An 11099-nucleotide genomic window follows, 5' to 3' on the forward strand; every position below is an offset into this window, starting at 1 on the left:
AAACCTAGATACGGTTTGCATCCACCCCAAACCTAGCTTTTCCCGATCGTTGAAGGTTCCCGGTCATCGCTCTGCATCCAGCGCCGACGCACACTATTTCCAACGCACAAGGTGAGGAATTCGTTCCCGGTTTGTGTTTGTTCTGGGTTTGACTCTCTCTCCCTCTCTCTCACTCGAAATCTCACACTTCTTCCAGATCAAGAATTCTCAGATCGAAAACAGATAGACCGGAGATCTTAGCGAGGCATTCATTCCCATACATCGCTCTGCATCCACCGCCGAGGGAATGTAAGATCTTTTTCTCTTTAAAGCTTGTGTCTTTACCTTGTTTATGATTCAAATGGTAGCATTTTGCTTAAATTTTGGTACTTTTCTGTGATTTCATAATCAATATAGACCAGGGAGTCTCAAGAGCTACCGTACATTCTAAATCTTCAGTGTCCATTTCTCTCATAAATCAATGTTGACTCTGTGTGTAGTGTATATCTATATATATATGTATGTGTATGCTAAAAAAAAATATATATATATATATATACAGATCCTATCCAGAGCGGAGGTCTGCTTTGAAATTAAAGTGTGAACTTCGAGTTTTGAGTCGCTTTTCGGTCGCATATCTACATCTCGACCATTCAGTTTTTAGGTACTAATGTATTGATCATCCCTGCAAATTTTTAGCCAAATTGATGATCGTTAAGGCATTGATTACTGCCTTAAAGCTAGTACGGTTCAGGTTGACAGATTCAGTCCGTCGATTGGTTTAAGCGAGTTAGATACCTTAACGATCATCAATTTGGCTGAAAATTTGCAGAGATGATCTATACTAGGCCTCATCATATGGCCCTTGGGCCCTAAGCCCGCCCGGCCCGGCCCTTCCATTAGGGCGGGCCAGCCCGACCCTTTTTTATTTAGGGTAGGGTATGGGTCACACAAATAAAGCCCGGTCCTACCCTACGGCCCGGCCCGATTGAGCCTGTAAGGGCTAGGCCCGGCCCGGCCCTAAAAGCCCTGCCCTAACCCGGCCCTAAAATTTATATTTTATTTTTGTTATTTTCTATTACATGTGTTATATGTATAAAACTATGGAAGTGTAGAAAATTATTTCAATCTGCCATATTAGGAAATGAGTCTTTTAAATTGAGCCATATTTTGAGAAGAAAAAAATAATTTTTTTTAAAGAATTAAGCTTTAATTCGGCAAAAACGCCGCCGTTTTAATATAATCTTATGGGTATTTTAATATTTACCAATAATTACTGTTAACTAATTAACTGTAATAATTACAAAGATATTATTTCAAATTGGACAATATATTCATGTAATACCAATTTTGAAATAAATCAAGTAATCAACATAACTAAAAATAATCAATTGGTCGAGTTGAAACCATTTTACCAATGTAATGTTAACTTCTTAATGAGCAAAATGGGGGACGAAATGGAATTTTTTAAAATGCACCGCTAGATGTTATTTGCATATGAATATATGTTAGTGGTAGAAATTTCAGCAATTTCCGCCTTCGTTTGGACCTCGATCTACCCGGTCAACTCAATACCCTAAATAGAACATAAAACAAATATGCTCTTAACCGGTCCTTGGCAATTCACTTTTTTCGATCTTTCAGCTCCCACACTCTCATGGGTAGGGGGTCTACTTATGGATGACAAAATTCCGCAACGTTTGTCCGCGCATGGTGCCGCTCCCCTTAGGGAAGTTTGCTTGTGCAAAGCGTTGACCGCTCCGTTAGGTGCCTTATTCACGGCGGATCGGCCTAATTTCTTTCCACAATACCTATCACTATTGTATAAACATATAAGAATTTTCCGATTGATCGATTTTCATTTCAAAATTTTTGGATCGCACATAATCCTTATATGCCTATTAATGTAGTATAACTAGTTTATTAGGCTTGTTACCCTCCATGAGCAAAATGGGGGACGAAATGAAATTTTTTAAAATGAACCGCTGTATGTTGTTTTCATATGAATATATGTTAGTGGTAGAAATTTCAACAATTTCCACATTCGGTTGGACCTCGATCTACCCGGTCAACTCTATACCCTAAATAGAACATAAAACAAATATGCTCTTAACCGGTCCTTGGCAATTCACTTTTTCGATCTTTCAGATCCCACACTCTCATGGGTAGGGGGTCTACTTATGGATGTCAAAATTCCGCAACGTTTGTCCGGGCATGGTGCCGCTCCCCTTAGGGAAGTTTGCTTGTACAAAGCGTTGACCGCTCCGTTAGGTGCCTTATTCACGGCGGATCGGCCTAATTTCTTTACACAATACCTATCACTATTGTATAAACATATGAGAATTTTCCGATTGATCGATTTTCATTTCAAAATTTTTGGATCGCACATAATCCTTGTATGTCTTGTAATGTAGTATAACTAGTTTATTAGGCTTATTACCCTCCATGACCAAAATGGGGGACGAAATGGAATTTTTTAAAATGAACCGCTGGATGTTGTTTGTATATGAATATATGTTAGTGGTAGAAATTTCAACAATTTCCGCATTCGGTTGGACCTCGATCTACCCGGTCAACTCAATACCCTAAATAGAACATAAAACAAATATGCTCTTAACCGGTTCTTGGCAATTCACTTTTTTCGATCTTTCAGCTCCCACACTCTCATGAGTAGGGGGTCTACTTACGGATGTCAAAATTCCACAACGTTTGTCCGCGCATGGTGCCGCTCCCCTTAGGGAAGTTTGCTTGTGCAAAGCGTTGACCGCTACGTTGGGCGCCTTATTCATGGCAGATCGGCCTAATTTTTTTACACAATACCTATCAATGTTGTATAAACATATGAGAATTTTCAGATTGGTCGATTTCCATTTCAAAATTTTTGGATCGCACATAATCCTTATATGCCTATTAATGTAGTATAACTCGTTTATTAGGCTTGTTATCCTCCATGAGCAAAATGGGGGACGAAATGGAATTTTTTAAAATGCACCGTTGGATGTTGTCCGTATATGAATATATGGTAGTGGTAAAAATTTCAGTGACTTCCACCTTCGGTGTGTGTATTAAATATGTTCAATAAAAAACAATGAGTCTTTTATTACCAATATATACCATTAAGCCATATTTTGAGAAGAAAAAAATAATGTTTTTTTTTTGTTAAACAAAATAAGGCCCTTTTTTGGCCCATTTCGGCCCTATTTGGCCCTATTTGAGGGCCGGCCTGACCCGGCCCTTTCGGCCCTAACGGATCGGGCTTTTCGGGCGGGTAAGGGTTAGCATATTTAAGCCCTAGCCCGACCCTACCCGGCCCTAAATTTTGTTGACTTTGACTAGGCCCGGCCCGGCCCGACCCTAAGCCCTAAAATTTAGGGTAGGGCCGGCCCTAGCCCGGCCCATGATGACCCCTAATCTATACTACACTAGTACCTAAAAACTGAACAGTCGAGATGTGGATATGCGACCGAAGAGTGACCAAAAACTCGAAGTTCACACTTTAATTTCAAAGCGGAACTCCGCTCTGGATAAAATCTGTATATATATATATATATATATATATATATATATATATATATGTGTGTGTGTGTGTGTGTGTGTGTGTGTGTGTGTGTGTGTGTGTGTGTGTCTCCAGTTGCTTACATGAAGTGTGAAACTGAAGTTCGAAGTTTTCATTCTATGTTGAATGTGGTGTGTATACATGTCCAGTGGCTTACATGAAGTGTGAAACTGAACTGAGTTTAGAATGGTTTTGGTTTATAATTTGGTGTACAGAGGAACTTGAAGTTTGGGTTTTGTGCTTTAACAAAATAGTGCACAAGTTATAGAATATGTGAATCATTAATTTAATAGGCCGTGGTGGTTTAATACATATATACTGAATCATATACTTGCATATTCTCATATAAATTGAATGAGTACTGATCAATTAGAAATATTCATAATTGCAGGAAATTCTGAGTACAATAGAGCATGGTGGAAGTTGATTGCCATAATTGCAGGAATCTTCAAGTCCACAAGAATGATTGATTTTGTAATTTTTGTTTTTAAAGAAGTAATTGATATCATCATACTGCTAGAAGTAATTGAAAGTTTTAGTTTCATTTGCTGTAATTGACAGGACCTGCCCCGGATTTCACCCCGAAATCCGAAGTAGCCCTGCGGGGTCCACTTTAGAAGAAATTCTACCAAAAATTTGGCGGAACTTCCCCTAAAAGTAGGCTACCCAAAACCTGTAGGAAAACATTTACACTTCTATATCATCCATCCTTAATCTCCTGGAGCCATCTGCTCCCCAAATCACAACTCCAATTTCACAAATATCAGTCTCAACCCAAAAACAATATTAATCCCATAGGTTATCAGAGCAATACTAAATCCACTAGGTAACAAAGAAAACAGAAATAGAATGAGTACGCGGAAGCAATGCTGTTGGCTATGCCTCGACTCCATGTACGCCTGACCTCAACTAATTTCGCCTGCAAACTGGGCATTTGAAACCGAAGGGCCCAGGGGAAAAGTATATGAAAACGTTAGCGTGAGTGGACAAAAATAAATAATTGAAAAGAAAAAGGATTTTATACTTTCCCACATTTATTTCTTTAAAAACTCGATGCATGCAACAATGGTAAAATATTTATCTTTAAAAATCAGGAAACTGGAAACTGGAAACTGTAAATCAAATCCGCTGGGTATCGTATCATCGGACTAGACCCCGCTAGCCCAGAAATAATATAAAAGTAGGGGAAGAAGATAGCCATACGAATGAGCCTCCCAGGCTCGGGTGATAGCCTCCCAGGCTAAAGTACTCCCATATACTCCCGTTATATACCTACACGCCACTATGTGTAGCGATTAGGATACTGGGCTTCAGCATTACTGTCACAAAGACAGTAACCAGCGCCACAAAGGCGGACGGGCTTCGGTGATCCCATCACCTCACCACAAAGGCGGACGAATCAATGCTAGCAATGATAATAGTCACCCAAAGTATGGCAAAAGAAAATCCGAAAACCACATAAATCCATAAAGCTTCCCCAACTCTCGCAAATGAATTTCCAACGACGTGTCCCACACGCCAAGAGTATCTCAAATCAATAGCAAAAATGCGAAAAATAATAATAAATCATAATCTCCATAATTTGAAACAAAACCAATTCGAAAATCATCATCAAGGCATTCTCAATGCCAAATCCGAAAGTCAATAAATAAATAAGAAATATCAATAAATCAACGGCGTGTCCCACACGCCAAAAATATTCTCGAGTCAATGATGAATAAGCAAGGAAGTTCAATAATGAACTAATATTCCATTTTGGAAAAATACCATGGAAAATACTTTGTTGAAAAACAACATAAATCAAAGTTTCGAATCCGAGCATAACAAAATTAATATCCGAAATTCACAACCGGAATAAATCATAATCACTTCATGAAAATCATTATTGAAAGCAAATCCACGAGATAAACCGAAATCAAATTCCGAAATCAATTCATATGCTCGAAAAGTAATATGTTAATTAAATAAAGCATTAATTCAAGAAAATAAACGCATGCATCATTATTTAAAACAAAAGTCCACTCACAGTACTATTCCGACGATCACGCATACGAGTTCCTTCATCGAGCAATAGCTCGGTACGTCGCCCTGTACACAATTATAAAATGCTTGCGACGGCAACGTCTTGCCGTCGCTAATAAGCTTGCGACGGTGCATTAGCCGTCGCTAATATCAATGGCGACGCCCCCAACGACATCGGCGCAATTGCCGTCGCCTAGCCGTCGCCATTGGTCTTTCGCGACGGCAATTTCACTTTCCGCGACGGCACAGCGCCGTGGCAATTTGAATTTTTTTTTGTAGTGCTTTAATGGGAAGCTTCTTGAGGTTTAAGTCTCATATATATACAGATGAATTGGTCCCTGATTACTACCACGACTATTGCATAAGTTCTGTCCATTGAGAAGCAAGTTGGTAAGTAACAGAAGACCACATTTAGTGATCGAGTTAAGCAGTTGCATAAGATGGAATCCATAACAGTAATTGCAGAAGGTAAGCCTTGATCCTTTTATGATTGTTGTGCATATGTTGTGAGCATGTAATTATGGTTTTACACAAAATTCATAAGGGAAATCATATTTCAAAATTGGGTTTGCTATGTATGTTTCTGGGTTTGCTGGGAGAGGAGAGAGAGTTTTGTTCTTTTATTTCTCTTTCTTCATTAATTATTAATATAATATTATTAGTCTATTACTATTAATACTACAGACTTAACCATCATTAACCTATTGGACACGTGGTGAGCATGTGTAGAGTGGTGGTATCACCACCTTTAGTAATGTGGTGAGCAAATTCAAATCCTCTCATCCTCTAAATGATTATTTTTCCCTCCCATTTTTCCAGCGTCAAATGTAGATTAATTACATGATAAAAATACATTTATATCCTTGTTAAAAATTATTAGGGCTAAATTACATATATGGCCATTTTTGAATGTTATTTGAGTCATAAGGTCACCTACTATTTTTTTCCCTCATAAGGCCACTAGGTGTTAATTTTGGATATAAAAATCAACATATTTACATAAATGCCACTACAGTAAAAAGTCAACAATCATTATCTCTCTCCTATCCGACAAGGTCTCCGGTCGACCTCCGGCCGGTCTCCGGCTGACCCCGGCGAACTCTGACAGTCCGACGAGGTTTCCGGCGACCATAGAAGCTACTGTCATTAGCACCAAAAGCTACTGCATGTCACTTGCAACAAAAGCTACTATGGTGAAATTTCCGGCGACCTCCGGCGAGGTCACAAAAAACTACTGTCACCAACAAAAGCTACGCTTCTCAAAACCAAAAGCTACTGTCACCAACACCAAAAACTACTTCTACCAACAACAAACGCTACTGTAACCAACACTAGAAAACTACTCTCACCCGTAACAAAAGCTACTCCCATCAACACCAAAAGCTATAACTAAGCAGAACAAAAACTACAACGACGCAGAACAAAAGTTACTCCTAAAGACTGAGAAAACTATTCTCAGAGACTAACAAACCTATAGAAATGTAAAGTATACAGCAAAAAGATAAATGCTACAGCAATTGAGAAAAAAAATCATATTCAATGATGCAAAAAGTATGCAGGGTTCAACAATAATATAACTATGTAAAAAGCTACTTCCATAGTTGTAAAAAGCCACTACCATAGTTGTGAAAATCTATTACAATAGTTTTATAATGCTACTGTCATTTTTCAGATGGCCTCCGTTGAAGTTTCTTGTTGTCAAGCTCTACCACACTACACTAACCATAAGCATTATTTTGCCACTTACAACACCAAGCTTCATTTCAATATTTCTTGGTTGGCCGGATGATCTCTTGGTCAATGGAGGCTTCACTACTCAAATTCACATGATTTTCGGAATCAACCACCGCCAATGCAAATGGGAAGAATTCTGCAAGAACAAAAATACGACAAAATGAGCAATCTTTATCAATTAGATGATAAAAAAAAAAAAAAAAATCTAAAAGCTACTGACATAGAAACATAAAGCTACTATAACACATGTAAAAAACTACTAGACCAGTAATAAAAAGCTACGGACATATATACTAATTGCAACAAAACCAACTGATTATCCATGTTGACAGAGTAACACAAATCTCAAACAAGAAAGGATAGAGATACGAAATCTCAACAAAAGAAAACTGAATTTCTATACAAAATCTTGATTTTCAATTTGATAAAAGCTACTAGAATCAGCGTTCAAAGATACTAACATAAGCATAGAAAGCTACTATCATTGTATTGGAAAGCCATTTTAACAGTTATAAAAAACTACTGACATAGATACAGAAAGCTAATATGACACATGTACAAAGCTACTGGACTAGTAATAAAAAGCTATTGACATAGATACTGATTGCACAAAGCCAGTTGATTATCCATGTTGATAGTAAAACACGAATCCCAAACAAGAAATACTAGAGATACGAAATCACAACAAAAAGAAAATTGAATTTCATTCAGAATCATGATTTTCCAATTTGATAAGCTATTGACAAAAGAACACTTGAAGTCAATCAAAATGAAAAACAAAAAAGCTACTGACATCAGATTCAAAAGATACTAATATAGGCATAGAAAGCTACTATCACTGTGTTGAAAAGCCACTATAACAATTATACATAACTACTGACTTGAAATCAATTAAAATGAAAATAAAATTATTTTCACATGCCACACTCCACTACACCAACTAACTTAGAAAATAACATCATAGGTTCAAGGTGTATTCTTTGATTAAGCCATGTCCTGCTCTCAAAATTTGAATCCCAAATATCAAACAAATATAGTGTGAGCCATACTAGTAGTTAATTAAGACACTACGACTTGAAGGAAAAAGTGAAGAATATCTAATATAAAAAGGCTCCCTTGAGCTTGGTGAAGCCACAAAACAATTATAGGTTGTACTGGTACAATATGATTGTAACAATAGCTGCAAAAGCCAAGAATCATATGGTCATGTCTGAATGATGAAGCAGGCAATGGGGTCAAAATTTCCAAGTGCAAATTCTACAGGTAAAGGCAGACCATAGGCATACACCTGTTAAACTAAACAGAACAGGAATTGTAAACTCACAACATTGTTGCAGTTGAAAATCATAACTGTCTCATTGTATTTCACTGTCTATGTCAATAATTCCATTACACAATGAAGTTCAGTAACAAAAATACAGACTTTGGAATTCATGCTTGAAGAAAACTTCACTATGCCATGTACCAAATTACGTTCTTACTTGAAAAAGTCAACAATAGAGAATTATTGCAGGATAGTCTTAGCATAGTTGCTTACTTCTCTTGTTCACACCAAAGATAATAGTTTAGACAAAAGCCAGAGTAAAGATACAACAAGCTAAAATAGAGTAGTTAAACTACCGGATGGTCATGCGAAAAGGAGCTCTTTGGCATAGCAGCAATATTTGTTCCAATTTTTTGAATGTCCCAGCATCGCACCTAAACATAATCATATCATCAATCATTCACCTGATCATCCCTAACTTCTAATAAGTGGTTGCTAAATCCTAATACTGTTGTATGTAAATCTTACTTCAGTTACTGTGAATTACATAAAATCTTAACCTCATATATCATAATGCTACATGGCATAATCACATAAAAGATTCATTTCTCTGTGTATAGATAACTTTGATACCAATCAAACATAATTTAAGCACTATATACCAAACAAGTACAAAAATAGACGAAGAAAATCAATCAAAACCTGATTGTCCCAAGAGGTAGAGAGACCAGAAGGTGCGATTTGAGACTGAAACTGAGGCTTGAAATAGAATCGCTTGGATGCTGAGTGATCTGTAAAATTTCACAATAATCTCACTAAAATAACACAAAAAAAATACAGAGACGGAAGCAAAAGCAAAACGCAAAAACAGAAATCGAATTTTACCTCAAAGGAATTGTTCGGATTGTGATTCATCATCGACGGTGAGGTTCTAAGCGAGAACGTCGGAAAAGAACTTGGAGACCGCGGCGTTGATCGATAACTATTCGATTTGGAGCTAGACTTGGAGGGCGGAACCGTGGAGGGAGGGAGTCGGAGGGAGTCTTCGTGGAGCCTGAGACGGAGACGTGGTTGGTGGAGTTGAGAGGAAGAGGAGAGAGTCGGAGATCCAGTTCAAGTCGGCTTATGGTAGAAGCGCACTAACCAGAGTTTCATTGAACAGCTGCATAAACAACAACATAAGCATTCGAAAACAACTTCTTTGGGAAAGCATTACTGATAGGACTGGACATCGAAACATTATTTTTCTGTTGATTAATAGTCTGTTTATTGATTGAAGATTAGCTAATTGACATTCTGGTGACATATTGTATGAGAGCATTGCTCACCAGAATTTGCTTAAAATCTAGCTAGCTAATAAAATAATTCTATCACCGAGGCTTGAAAAATAAATATTTGTATGGCTGGTGATATGAATTGTACAAACATAAATAATCTTAAAGTTCGTGTCAGCCTTTGGTCCATGGATATTAACCAAAGCGATGGTAGAATGCACTGGCTTGCAATTCGTTTCTACTCTAATTAAGCCTTATTTTGTTCTACTAATTGGCAGGTGGAAATACATTGTATAACTTTGCTGCCAGCTGCGTCCATGACTATAACAATTCCAATAAACAGGAAGTCGCTGTGAAAGAATTGCAGGCTAAAGTATTGAGACTAGAGAAAGAATTAGGTGAACTCGGGGAAAGGAATAAGGAGTCTCCCAGCATGACCAATAACGCTTGATCGCAGGCAATTAATTCTGAAGATGTGATCGATCAGTGTCTTTATGATGAAGGAGTTCTTGGGCAGGCAATGCCGTGGTGATCCGGTTGCACCCAGGAAGAGGGGCGCAGTGACAAGTACGAGAGTAAATAAGACGGGGGAATGATTTTGCCTCGTTTGAAGCTTTGTGGCTGGGTCTAGCTTGCTCTATGTAAAATTATGACTTATGAAGATGAAGTAATTTTAGATATTGATTTACTATTATCAATTTGGGTGTGGTGTATTAAGGATGATACATTTATAATTTATAAAGTTGTGTATGGCATTTTCTGTAGATTTTGAGCAAACTGAAATTGCGGAGTCTGCTTTTAGACTGGTGTTCATAAAAATCAGCCAAGTAGTTTTGTATGGCTGATTTGGCATATTTGGAAATCACATACAATGTGAAAATTCGAATAGCAATCTGTACCTATGTGTAATATATTTCTACGTATCATAGTACCATGCATAGACATCAAATATTAATGCCAAGTAATACATTTATCACGTATCACAGTATCATGGACAACTCCTATTTACTATCATAGTCTCATGGCCCCACAAATTTTGAAAATTCAAAAGAAAGTACAGAAGACTGAGAAGAGAATGGGAAATAAATGAAGGGGCTCTTGAGAGGCGCCTTTCGACATTGTCCCGTGCTTAAGCACTGTGAATTCTCTTCTCCTGACTCCTTGTAGATCCTACTCTGCTCAAAAATGGTGAATGCTAATCAAATTTTACTCACCCTCAGGTTGAAGATAGAGCCGGCAGCGTAAAGAGGCAAGTTGTTCTTCCCTTTCC

Source organism: Rosa rugosa, chromosome 2 (genome assembly GCF_958449725.1).
Source record: "Rosa rugosa chromosome 2, drRosRugo1.1, whole genome shotgun sequence".
Classification (NCBI taxonomy): domain Eukaryota; kingdom Viridiplantae; phylum Streptophyta; class Magnoliopsida; order Rosales; family Rosaceae; genus Rosa; species Rosa rugosa.